We start from the raw sequence: 13,512 nt of genomic DNA, 5'->3' as shown, positions 1-13,512 counted from the left end.
TCTAGACCCACAGCAATATGATTTAATTCATTAATGACTTCTGGGCAATTGGAGGTGGACAATGAAGCAAATCTATCACTTTTTAAAATGATAGTCATAGGTGGTCTGACCATTTTTAATAGCAAATTAACTCACTCCTACCAAAGTGCATCACCTCACACTTGTCCACATTAATCTCCATTTGCCACCTCTCAGCCCAGCTCTGCAGCTTATCTATGTCTCTCTGCAACCTACAGCATCCTTCGTCACTATCCACAACTCCACCGACCTTAGTGTCGTCTGCAAATTTACTAACCCATCCTTCTATGCCCTCATCCAGGTCACTTAAAAAAAATGACAAACAGCAGTGGACCCAACACCGACCCTTGCGGTACACCACTAGTAACTGGTATTCCATTTTCCAGTAGCATTTGGAACAAGTAAATTTCTGGTGGCAGCTGCTTTTGAGTTACAATATGACTGTGGTGCACACTGACCCACAAATTATTGACTTGGTTAAGTCCTAATTCCACTTGCCAAATGTCTGACTTGGTTTGACACTTCACTGTCAAGCAAGTCATGAAATATCACATGCTTTCCTTTTTTGTTGTTAAATAACATGAAACCTGTTATGTGGTTCCTCATCCATCTTTCACATGGTCAGTGGTGGCGTTAGAGTTTTTACTCTGCTTTATAGTACGGGTCTGTTTACCTTTCACCTTTTCTTTATTTTGTTTAACCTTCCTGGGCTGCAGATTGCACAAGGTCCAAAGGATAACTAAACACTGCCCCTCATACCTAAACTAATTGATACTGCAGTCTTTCTTTGTTCCATTTCTTCCCCCATGACCTTCTGTAGCCTGCTCTGAGCTGTCCTCCGAGCCATTTACAGTTTCTTTCTTGAGCTGCCATTTTCAAGTTTATTGAATGATTTTAAACTAATTTTGCTCTGCAGATCAAAAATGACATCAATCTTGGTATGCTGCACTGATAATCAGCCCAGAAGTCATTCTGGCTGAATACACCCACCTGCTATTTTTATGGCCATACCTTCTGTTCCTAGTCAATTTTGAACCAATATGGGTGGATTTTTTTTTTTAGCTGTCGTTTCTTTCTGATGTGGCAGTCACCTGAACCCTACCACTTTATCTTCACCAGCATCCCAAAGCTAAATATCCTTCATTTTATAACATGAACTATGATCTAGGTATTTAACAATACTGCTTCCAACTCTCTCTCAAGTCCATAATAACTCCCTTGTTTTACAGCTATTTAAGCTTTGAATGGCCTGCCAAATGTGCATTCTTTCATGAAACCAACAGAATTCACATTCTCACTTTAACTTTTAGTGCTGATTCAGTGCCTCTGGCCCAACTTCACTTTAACCTTACCAGCTAGTTTTTCTTCTAGAGCATCGTCGTTTGACGATCTGTATTCATCTAAGCTTCCTGTCCTTGTTTCATTGCTCTTCGATATGACTGACTGTAGGAATGAGTGCATTCACGTTTTGAGAAAATCTGATCTTGTTGTTTTCCCCTCAATCGATTTGTGATGACATAATCGTGCTTCTTTACTTTGTTCCCCAAGCAAAAACAAAAAGCCTAGAACAAAAGTGGTGGAAACCTGAAGCCATGACATTTTTGTAGAGAATTGCTGACTGACCATCTATGCTCCACACTGGAGGCATCCTCATTGTACTGCAGACAAAGTCCGTGTGCTGTGCTAGTGATTCTTATCCATTTACTGATGGTGAAAGCTGAATGAATTGCCATGATCATCAGAATACAGCTGTTTTGGAAGTTTTTTTTTTCTGTTTTGCTATAGTAATATCACTTGGTACCTCCTTTGCTACAGATGAAGTTTCCTGCCCTTTCCATTCTTTCTTATTTGTTTTTTGTTACTTTCAGGTTATAATAATGAGGCTGAATTATCTTTATGTCCAACCTGCTCAGTAACAATCAAATGGGTCCACTCCAGCCTGAAAGACTGACCTGACTAACCACAGTTAGTTAATTGTTAGAGATCCTTTGCAAATGCATGAAGTGCGAAAATGCAGGTTACTCAGTGTGGAGTATCTGTCATCTTTGCATGCACTTGTTCCTGCCAATCCTCACCCGTTCCCAGGTACTAGTCAGAACAAGTTGTCACTGTGGCAATGGTCTAATCCTAACAATATGCTTTCCCACCCCCCTCTTTTATTTTTAAAAAAATTTTTGATGTTGGCTAGGTTATGTCTGGTTGTAACTTGTTCAGTTTGTGTAGGCTGGCCTTGACCACGTGTTTGAAGGCTTATCCAGAAACACTTTCTGCACCCCGTCCCCAACCACCGCCTCCCCCTGCAGTTTGAATGGAAGGAGAAGGAAACTTTTTTCAAACTAGCTGAAACTTCTCCTGTATTCATCAAATAGTAACTTCACTCAGGTGAGGCTAGAAATGCAAGCTGTTAGTATTTTTGGTTTCTCCCCCCCCCCGACTATTCCTTAACATGCACTCCATCCTGTTCCTGCCTGCACTTCGCAACTGATGAAACTGGTCGGTCTGTCTCTGTCTCCCCGTCGGGGCCTGTTTCATTTTGTGCCTCCCCAGTCAGCAGTTTGTGGGACTTGAGCACAGCAATATCACAGATTTACTGCATGTAACATTCCCACAAGCCTGTAGTCAGGGCTGCATTGTTGTTTCGGGTGATACTTTTTAGAGGCATCTTTCCCTAGTTTCCCTTGGATGTAGTGCTGAACTATTTTCTTGAGCCATGCTACAATCCATTTTGCATAGGTGCACCTACACCCCTTCTGTGGTAGGGGGTCCAAGGATTTTGATTGCCACTGAAGTAATGGTAATTTTGGTCCTATGCTAAGATGGTGAATAGGTTGTAGACGTTGCTATAACTGCAGTCCTTGTCCTTCTAGATGGTGGTTGTGTGTTGAGAAGATGCTGTCTATGGAGCTTTGCAGAATTTCTACAGTGCGTCTTGTAGGTGGTCCCCACTGTTGTACAGCAGTGTTGGAGGAAGTGGATATGACATCAGTCAAGCCTGCTCCCTTATCCTAGAAGATGCCAAGTTTGAGGTCATCCAGTCAAGTAGGCTGTATTCCGTCATAGCATTCTTCTGCAGAAGAGTCCAGACCCAAAACATCAGCCTTCCTGCTCCTCTGCTGCTTGGTCTGCTGTGTTCATCCAGCTCTACACCTTGTTATCTCAGATTCTCCAGCATCGGCAGTCCCCACTATCTGTGTATTCCATCATACTCCCGACTTGTTCCTTTTTTTTTTCCAAAAAGTGCACGGGCTTTTAGGAATCCAAAAAATGGCTTACCTCAAAATATTTAGTCTCTGATCTGCTCTTTTGGCTGTAGTATTTATGTAGCTATCAAGCTCAGTTTAGTTATTGGTTACCCCTGGGAATATTGATGAATGACTGACTGACTGCCATATTTCAGGCAGATTGTACAGTTCAATGAGACCATTTTTTAAAAAAAAACAAAGGAGTCACTAGTTCTGACTGGCATTTATTATTGCCTCAACAGGGAAACACTGAACTTTTTTTATAAATCTTTGCTCTGTTCAAGTTGACTGTATCTTTTTCCTTCAGTGCAAGGCTGCAGCTCAAATAATTCTTCAGCCAAAAGCATTAGGTGGTTCTGATGATCTCAATGAAATCTTAGGTTTAAGGTATCATTTACGTAGATGCTTTTTGGTTTCTGCACTTTCACTTTTTTTGTAATGAGATCTGGTTATCTAATTTGATACTGTCTAGAAGTGGAAAATCCCTGGTCTTGTTAATGTCTGAATCATCTGTTTTGCAGGAGACGCAACCAGCAATTACACTCTTAATTTTAAATGCCAACATGATAAAAGCCATCTTGAACATGGGCAATATTACTTCTCCTCCTATATTTTCTAAGACTCCTCCTGGTTAGTTGAGTTAGTGTTCTGACTTTAGCCAGGTGATTGAACACTTTTTTTGGAAAAGGATTCCAAGATTTGAGAAAATGAGATTTTACAGGAACAACGAATTCTCTTTCTGTGAAATAGTACCTTTTTTTGTGGTCCCCTCCCCTCCCCTTTGCAAGCTATGGATTTTTGCCGATTTTGGTTTGCAAGCTACTGCAATGTGTTGAATTCTCTGCAGTTGAATACAACTGAAAGTGAATGTGCTAATTTTCTGGATATAGGCTGTAATAGAAAGTTTCCACACTCTGAATGCTCACATTAGCACACTCCATGAATGAAGTGCCTCGATAGCTGCTACACATCTGCAGTTTCCTCTTTGTTTAGAGTTATGCCACTTACTGCGAAGAAATGATATCAAAGTGGCAGATGTGGCTCACTTGGTGCATGCATTCTTGCAACTGTATAGCACCAATGGGCAAAGTTGCTGTATAAATGCAATTTATTTCTCATGTGCTAACACACCATTGGTGCCACATCTCTCATGTCAATGTATGCTGACCCAAGAGTAGGAAATCCTGCTGGCAGGCCCACGTTGTGCAGGGGAAAGAAATTCTATTAATATCAAACAAATCTTGTTCTCCAAGCTCTCTTTGTCATTGTTCCTTTTTTCTGATTTTTTTTTGCTTATTTTAGGGGCCAGGTTTCAGCCTAAATCAGCCATGATGTTCAGCTCTGTGTATATAGTTTGAACTGACTTGGTCAGATGTTTATCATACAGGCTCTGGAGCAAGTGGACTTGAACCTGGGCCTCCTGCCCCTCTTCAGACATGGGGAAACTGGCACTGCCCCACAAGGAACCCATTTCAGTCTGTCATACAGCACGGAAACAGGCTCTTCGATCCAACTGGTCCATGCCAACCACAACGCTAAACTAAACAAGTCCCACCAGCCTGCGTGTTGTCCCATATCCCTTAACCTAAGTCTCTCTTAAACTACACCTGCAGCCGCCATTCCCTCTGGCAGTTCATTCTTACAGGACCCACCATTTTTTTTGTTCATGCTTTTTTTTTAGAAAAAAGAAAAATTACTCATGTCTTAATCCTCCTCTATCCCCCTTTTTTTAAAAAAAAATGTCTTTAATCCTCCATCGGGTGAATGGGAGGTGTCTTCCCCCCAGGTCACCTCTCCACCCACTGCTCCAGTTTGTGGGTTAGGGGTGGTGGTGGGAAAAAAGAATCCCAGCCTATCTAGCTTCTCCTTTTTATAATTCCAGTCCTGTAGACTGCTTTCCCCAAGTGGTATCTTAATGAATTGTCATGTCATGCACACCAAGCCAGACAGAGTTCCTCTTGTGTCTCATTCCTGAACCCTGATTAATGTGCGTTTGTGTTGCTCTGCAATTAGTTGCAAGGTAACTAAACTGGGTCAGCACCTATGCAGAAATTGATTGGATACTTGTGTACTTGCATCCCAAGATGTCTCATGCACACTGACCCCTTCAAGATATGACTGTGGTAAAGAGCAAGGTTAATGAAGTGTTGATGGAACTCTGGAACTCTGGCAGTATTTGTGGAAAGAAAAACCAGTTGCTGTTTCAGGTCTGGTATGACTCCCCTTCAGAACAGAGAACAGAGACTAGTGACAATTGCTTGATCTTGATCCACTGACTGCTTGTCCTTTGTTCCCAGTGATGATGGGATGAGAGTTACCACTTCTTCATCCACCATCTCTGCTGGCATAAGACACCTTCAGCCTGGTTCAGCCCAAAGATGTGCAGCTTAGGTGGCTTTACTATGATCCATTGCCCATAACGTCCAGGGATGGGGAGGTGGGGTAGCCATGGGAATTATAGGGAGAGAGGAGGGGGAGGTCTGATCCTCTTTGGAGGTCAGAGTGGACTAGATGAGCTGAATGGGCCTGCTTCTCTCTCGAAGGATTTTATGACTCCACTGAAGAACTGCAGCACCTTGTTTGTGATAGAAACTCTGAACTGGCAGCATCTGCATTGTGAGAGAGGTGGAAAAAAGCTTAATGTTAACAGGATGCTTAGGCAAAGGATCTCGGGGCTCTAAATGTTAGTACTGCTTCTCTCTACCAGTTGTTGTCAGCACTGTTTTTGCTTCAGAGTTTCAGCATCTGCAGTCTGTTTTTACCTCTTTATAAAATTGATCAAAATTTGATTGCCTTGACACCTCCAGTATTGCCCTGTAATTACTATGGAACCTGTAGCAAAAAGGAAGGGTATTCTGGGAAACGATTAAATCTGACTTCTGCACAGTCTTAACTTCTGTACAGAGTACAGAATTTGATTTCAGACTGGAGCCTTGGGGCAATAGCTGAAACGTTGACTGCTCTTTTCCTCCAGATGCTGCCTGGCTTGCTGTGTTCTTCCAGCCTCCTGTCTGCCTGGAGCCATACTGCACTGAACAGGAGACATCATGGCTATAGACGACAGGTATAGAGAAGGTAGTGTCTGAGCAGCTGGAGTATAATATGATACAACAGTGAATTTTCTTCTCCTACTCTTCCTAAAAGAAAAGCAGGATTTTTTAAACTTTGGTGTTCAGAGACTTTGGGTACACTTGCACAAGGAGCACGAAAGTTAGATGCAAGGACAGCAAGCAATTATGCAGGCAAATTGTATGTTGGCCTTTATCATTGCACTCCAACCCTTTTACAGTAAAGCAGTCTAGCCACCATATGCTACAACACATCGGTCGAAACACTTGGAATACTTTTTACACTTCATGTTTTCATATATATGGAAACACAGGCAGTACAGCAACAGTTTGATCACTTACTATGATGAGAGGTTGATTTGGAGGCTTATAATGTGAAGCATCCTAGGTTCTGAAGGAGCTTGAGTAGATGCTGAAGTGGAGAATAGGGGAGCACAGTCTCTGGATAAGAAGCTGATTTGGCACAGATGAGGCAAGGTGCTTTCACTTAAAGGAATCTGAATGATTGTAGTCAAGGCTATGGTGGGCAGATGTTTCCCTTTCCTGTAGCTTGGGGGTGGGGGGATCTGTCATGTAAATCCAACTTTCTAAGGGGTGCACCTAAAATTTCCGTCGATCACGTCCACCACAAGATCAGTTATGATGTTTAAGCCCCAGCACTGAGTAGATGCTGCAGTGCTCTGTCCATGTACCCTCTCGGTTCTCATTCTCTATATTTTGCCTTCAAAGAAAAAGAACCCACATCATTGTAACAAGCCTTGTTGCAGGATTTGTACGCTATTGTAAACAGCAGGCAGGAAAGTGCAGTCGAATCTCTTAATTGCACTACGTAGGAATAGGAGTGGGCCATTCAGTTGGTTCAGCCTGCTCCACCACTTAAGATCATGAGTAATCTAATGTCGTCAATGTCTGACCTATACATCTCATTTTACATTACGAAAAGCAGAAGGATAGTGAATCGAGTTCCACAATAAGCCTACTGAGCTGCCCTCTTTTTTTTGTTTTCTGAAGGAAAATTGCGTGCGTGCGCGTGCCTCCCAGTTTTATTTCTGAACTCCCTTTCCACTCCTCCCCAGCCCTGATGAAGGTCCAGACCCCAAATATTGACATTTCAGCTCCTCTGCTGTCTGACTTGCTGTGCTTCTCCCACTCCACGTTTTTATTGATGCTGACTTCCAACATCTGGTCTTTACTATCTCCAAGATGCTTTTTTTTGCCTGTATGTACCCACTTGGGATTCGTACTGACATCTTTCCCTAAGTCCTTTTTTAAATTCTTCAACTAAATGGATAACTATTGTCACAGCAATCCGAATGTTCGTGCTGCCAAAGTAGGACCTTCAGGTAATCCTGTCAACAGTCGCTATTTTAAAGTGTCTTGTAACTTCGAACCATTCTTCTGCCCTTTCTCAATCCTGCTCATTCAGTGCATTGATATTTAAAAATCAATGTTCTTTTTGATGTGGGGGGGAGGGGGAGAAAACATTAGCAGTCATTGCACTTAAATGCTGTGTGTGAAGTGAGTTGGAGTACTTTTTTGTTGTGATCATGTATTTTAATTGAAAATTGAACTTCAGTGTTTTTGTTCTGGACATCTCACATTGAAAAGCTAGAATTACTTGTGACTATCAAGCCCCCTGAACCAGTTCAGTGTACCTTTTTTAATATGGCTGAGCTTCTGCCTAAACTCTGCTTGCCCACGCTTCCCTGGCATTCCTCAGTTGCCTGAAATCCCCCTCTCTTTTAGGTTTGAATATATTTAATGATGGATCATCCTCTCTCTCCTGAGGTCAAGAAGATTCGCAACTCATTCCAAGTGAAGAAATTTCCCCTGTCCTAAATGCTCAGCCTTTTTTAAATCTTAAGACACTCCCTTTTGTCGACTTTGTTTAATCCTGTCAGAGTCCCAAATATTCCAAAGTACTAATTTTTCAATCTGGTCACCTGCCTTGGAGCATGGGGGAGGTGAACTCAATCAAGAGAATCTGATAATTACCTGTAGAAAACAAATTTACATGGCTTCAAGGGAATGGTTGAGTGACTGGGACTTGGCAGATTTCAGCAGCAGCATGACCAGGAGCAAAACTGGTCCCCTGTTGTGCAGTGATTGTTTCATCTAAAAAAAAATTCAATTTCCTTGAGCTCCATTCATTTGGCTCACCCTCTCATCCCCTCATCCCAGGAACCAACCCAATGAATTGTTGCTATGCTGCCTGCCAGGCACATGTCCTTCCTGGGACATGGGGCACAACTTTTTAAACTGGTGTAGCCTGGTGTGTCCATCTCAAGACACCCAGGCAATTTTGTCAAGTCTTCGTTTTTTTTCCTTTTCAGAATGGTTGCTCAGATGTTAAGATGTTCCTCTGGAGCAAGTGAGACTCTGACCTGGGCCTCCTAGCTCAGAGTGGGGACAGTACTTCTGCACCATAAGAGCCCACCCTTTTATTTTGTGCAGGTAATTCTCCTATCATGTGATGGTTGCATTCTTCCATAACCTAATGATTAAGAAAATCACCACTCCTGTACAGCAGAAAGTTCACATAATCCAAACAGCATCCACTCTTTATCAGAGACAATGGGAACTACAGATGCTGGAGAATCTTGGATAGCCAATTGTAGAGCTGGATGAACAAGCAGGCCAAGCTCCAAGATGCTGCTTGGCCTGCTGTGTTCATCCAGCTCCACACTTTGTTATCCCACTATTCATCAATTGCGTTACAGCTAATTTTGTGTTAACACAACACGTTATAGCTGAACTACCTATATTCCAGTTCTCTTCTCTCTTTCCCCCCCCTCCCCCCCCACCAACCATTGCAAAAGGTCAGTGTTCTCTTTGTCTTTGTAATTGCTTGCTGTAATGTATGCACAAATATTTACAATACTTTAGAAATCAACATGATTTAATCCATTGGAGTCTTGTGATAGACGTTTGATTTGTGAGATTGTTATGGATTTGTTGGATTCAGTTATGAATGAGACAATGGAGTATGATCATACATACAGTGTGTTTGATCTATTAAAACTTGAATTGCTTGTCTGTACAACATTCCAACAGATGCAGTGGAGAATTTTGGCAGTAAATGCCAAAAGTCAATCTTTTTAAATATGTCAACAATGTTACCCAAAGATGTTCACTACTTGATAAACAAACCATTCCACTGGGCCTCTAACCAACTCCAGTATCTAATTTTAGTGATTCAGTTTCTGCCAGTGTCACATGTTTTCCATTTTTGACCTTCTCAGTTCGTTGACACCCCGTCATCATGGCAAGAAGAGTGATTTCAGGGATGGGTGTGGCTGTCAAGTGTTGGTGTTTAAGTGGAATTTATATAACCTGGTATATCTGTGCAGAGCCATGGCTTGTTTTTTGAAAATGTCAAAACTAGTGATGCTTCCTTGCAAGGAATACTTCTTCTGCTATTGACGCAAACAGCCAGTCTCCTGGCTGCCATGCCTATAATTGTCTCAGATAATCACCATCTTGATATCTTGATGGTCTGAATTGCTATTTCAATTTTCAATCTCCAACAATTGTTGGGCAATTGCCCAAAATTGGACTTAGTGCATCTCAATCGTTCAAATTTTTTAAAAGTTTGAAGTTGGTTGAGACACTTCTGGATAAGTTATGAATTATGGGCTAAATGTTTTTGCTGTTTGTAATTGTTTAATGGTGCTGCATCCAGTGATGTTACCTAGATTGTGATTTTGTTTTTAATTGTTGGTTGTGAATCATTGTTTTTTTTAACCTAGTGCTCCATTTCTCTTGCAGACTGCTGAAAGAATGTACTTCAATTCGGTGAAGATTAGTCTGCAGGAATAAAAGCAATGAGAGGTATTTAAGCACTGCTTTTACAAAGGATTATGTTCATCAGAGATCTAAATCATATAGTCCCGCTTGGGAATAAATGGAAAATCTTTTTTGGTTCTGTTCATTTGCTGCCGTCTAGTTTGGATTGCTGCTTTTAATGTTCCCTCTTGAGTGAGTTGAATTAGTTTATCATAGGATTCTATTCTAGGCTTAGAATTGCTACCTGCAAAAGTCACCGTACAAAAGCAACTGAGCAGGTTGCATCTGTGAGGAGAGAAATCTATTTGCCACTCTTTGGCCACAAATTTGAAAAGATATTTGTTTTATTTTTAACTTAAACAGCTCATTTATGTCCCTTTTTTTAAAGCAAATATCATGTAATTTTAAATTTTGCCAAATCTAACCTGATACTTAGGCAAAGTCTTAAAATCAGCAATTTCTCTGGAAGCAGAATTAGAACAAAAATCTGACAACTTTAATACTGAAATAACTTTGTCATTGTGCAAAGCCCATTATTAAACAACTCCAGCAGTCGTCCCACTGGAAATTATCTTCCTATTTTCAATTTTGGTAGGGTGGGGGAACTATTTTCTAATCTGTTCAGAGATGTTCTTGCAGACGTCTGGAATGGATAGGACTTGAACCTGGAAATGTGTCAAATGAAGGTGAAGCCTAACTGCAGAGAGCGGGGGAGTTGAGGTAATTGCATACCCTCAAATTCAGGAGAGTAGACACTAGAAACTTATTAGCATTATTTAGAGTTGCACATGGCCATCACATCACCACCCTTAAAATGTCATTAAATTAATAGCATTGTTCTTGAATCTTTTGTTAATAATGGGTGCTAGCAACATTTCTTACCTCTTTTGCTGTGGTCTCTGCTCACAATTTTAGTGTGTTGGCTAGTTCCAATCACCCTGAAGTCAACTGTGTACCCTTGAAGCACCTCTGTTAGCAATTGAGTTTGACTTTATAGCCCAGTGCAGTGTAGCATCAGCTTTGATCTGCTAATTCCACCCCCCCCCAGTGGGATATTTAGCAGCAGATGGCGCCAGCGAGTGAGGGCACCAAGCAAGGCAGCTTGAGTAGTCAGACAGACCCTCCTTTTTGAAGGCCAAAGGGGGCCCTGATGGGGAGAAGGGTCAACCAGAAAAATGACTTGCTTAACAAAACATTAAACCTCAAGTACAACTCAGTGTAAAGACCTTGTTTAATCTTGAGTTCCCCTGTGTGTGTGACAACCTGATACTAGTGGAATAAAGAATTCCCCCATGATTTATGTGCCATCTACATGCTCCAGTCTAATGTTTTTTGCATTGAAGAACAGCCCCAATCATGGCTTTCCTTATGATCTTTACAATCCATCCCTCCACCCAACTGAGGGCCCTGTAATAACCTGCACAAAACATTACATTTGGCTAAAATATTAATATAGGTATATGGGTTAATTTTGTTTTGCTCAGTGACCCCACCCAGACTTACTTAATTTGTATCTTGAGGCAGGAGTAGAACTCTGTACTACCCAGCCTCCTTTTTTAATGTTTACCATAATGCCAACCCCCCCCGCCCCAAACCACAAAAAGGAACTATATTCCCACATCTCAGATTAGCTGGGGGGGGTGTCAGCAGGTGCTGTTTGCAGTGGTCTGTACAGCAGTTGTCTCTTTTTGGTGCCAAAGTGTTTTTTTGTTTTGAAGCAGTCACTATAACAGGGCGGAGTGGAATGGGGTCCTTGAAGGAACTGCTTTCGGGGTGTGTGGAGGCAGCTGAACAAGAAAACCCTGTGTTCAGCTGTTGGATTTCAACAGATGGATGTTACGATGACTGGCGTGAATTCATCAACCACATTTCAACTTTAATAAAACCATTGCCACAGTGCTTCTATCAAGTGCATTGTAGAGTCTCTAGCAGATTCACTCCTTTTTTTTTTGAAGAGGCATAAAAATAGAATCACAGAATCCCTACAGTGTGGAGTTGGCTATTCGACTGAGTGCACCATGACCCTCGTAAAAAGCATCTACCCTAGACTGACTGCCCACCCTATCCCCATAATCCTGCCTGGCTAACCTACTGGGCCTGCACATCCCTGGACACTTTGGGCAATTTACATGCCCATTCTGACTAGCCTGCACACCTTTGGGACTGTGGGAGGAAGCTGGAGCACCCGAGGAAACCCACGCAGATACAGTGAGGACGTGCAAACTCCACACGGACAATTGCCTGAAGTTAGAATTGAACCCAGGACCCTGGCTGTGTGAAGTAGCAGAGCTAGCAACTACTGTGCCAAAGTAGTTGGTAAACATTTGTGAATCTGTCTGTCTTTGCAACTCAAAATCAAGATTGGTTTCTCAAAAATCACCATTTTTGGGAGGGAGTGATGGCCTGTCTTTGTTATTTCTTTTGATTGGGAGTGTGGAGCACTGCATGAACAACAACTTTTTTTAGCCTCCTGGGAAAATGAGACCAGTCATTTTGAGCGTTTGCTTTTTAGTTGGTGTGTGGGAGTGGTGTAATTTGTCTCTTACATCTGTGACCAAAGACCTAAAAGTAATTTTGTCATTTTTTGTCTTTACTGAATGGGTGTATGCTACTGGGGAGTTTACCTCTTTCAATTTTGGCCACCCATTACTAGTATCCAACACTGTTTTTGATCAGCTGTATCTACTCTGCCTCCTCCTCCATGTGGATGGGCCTGACTCGTTCAATCCCTGTGCGACCACAGCAGGGAACAGAGACTGGCTGTTCAGCGAAACTGGTCTGAGTAGTGTTTCCTCTGCATTCCACACTCCTTTCCTTTCCATGTAGACTTTTAAACATTAAACTGTCCAGACATTTAGTTTAGAATTGTATGTTGGACAAACTGTCAAAGGTCCAGCCACTTTTAGTATCTCCTTGGTACCTGGGTGCACCTCCATCTCCCAATCCAGAGCAGACATGCCAGGGACACTGTTGTCCCACCTCTCCTGCTCTTCCTGCAGTTTGATGGAGATGCCCCTGATTAATAGATCCAAGCCTGCTGCGCTTCACCAAGTGTGTCATAGACACTGCAATGTGCCCCACATGCCTGGGGCATTTGGGTTTTGAACCTGGATGTCTGCCCCCGTTACATGTAAACAAATCAGTTAACCACCTATTCCATCCTCCCTTGTGCACTTGGCTTGTTTCCTGGTCAATTCCCTGGGGTAAGGACGTTCTGTACTCTAGCACTCCTGTTACTCTATCACCCATTCAGCCTGAACAAGTTCACCGGTGATTCCGTACTCCAATTCAATCCACCTTTTCAACTTTTTTTTGTTTCTCTTGACTAGCAAAAGTGACAGCTAATGAAACATTTCCCCTGATTTTATTTATTGGATTTATGAATGACTGATTTTTCC

General features: G+C 42.1%; 1 non-coding gene across 1 annotated transcript in view; it reads left to right on the top strand.

The window, feature by feature from the left end:
- Window positions 1–10,973, top strand: part of LOC125466759 (uncharacterized) — a 59,108-nt gene extending 48,135 nt beyond the window's left edge. The window contains exons 2-3 of the transcript XR_009442752.1: window positions 10,097–10,159; window positions 10,754–10,973. This is a non-coding gene — a transcript (uncharacterized LOC125466759). The remainder of the gene's footprint in view (window positions 1–10,096; window positions 10,160–10,753) is intronic.
- Window positions 10,974–13,512: the final 2,539 nt, after the last annotated feature.

Source organism: Stegostoma tigrinum, chromosome 28 (genome assembly GCF_030684315.1).
Source record: "Stegostoma tigrinum isolate sSteTig4 chromosome 28, sSteTig4.hap1, whole genome shotgun sequence".
NCBI classification, from domain to species: Eukaryota; Metazoa; Chordata; class Chondrichthyes; order Orectolobiformes; family Stegostomatidae; genus Stegostoma; species Stegostoma tigrinum.
This window is presented reverse-complemented; position numbering and strand designations above follow the sequence as displayed.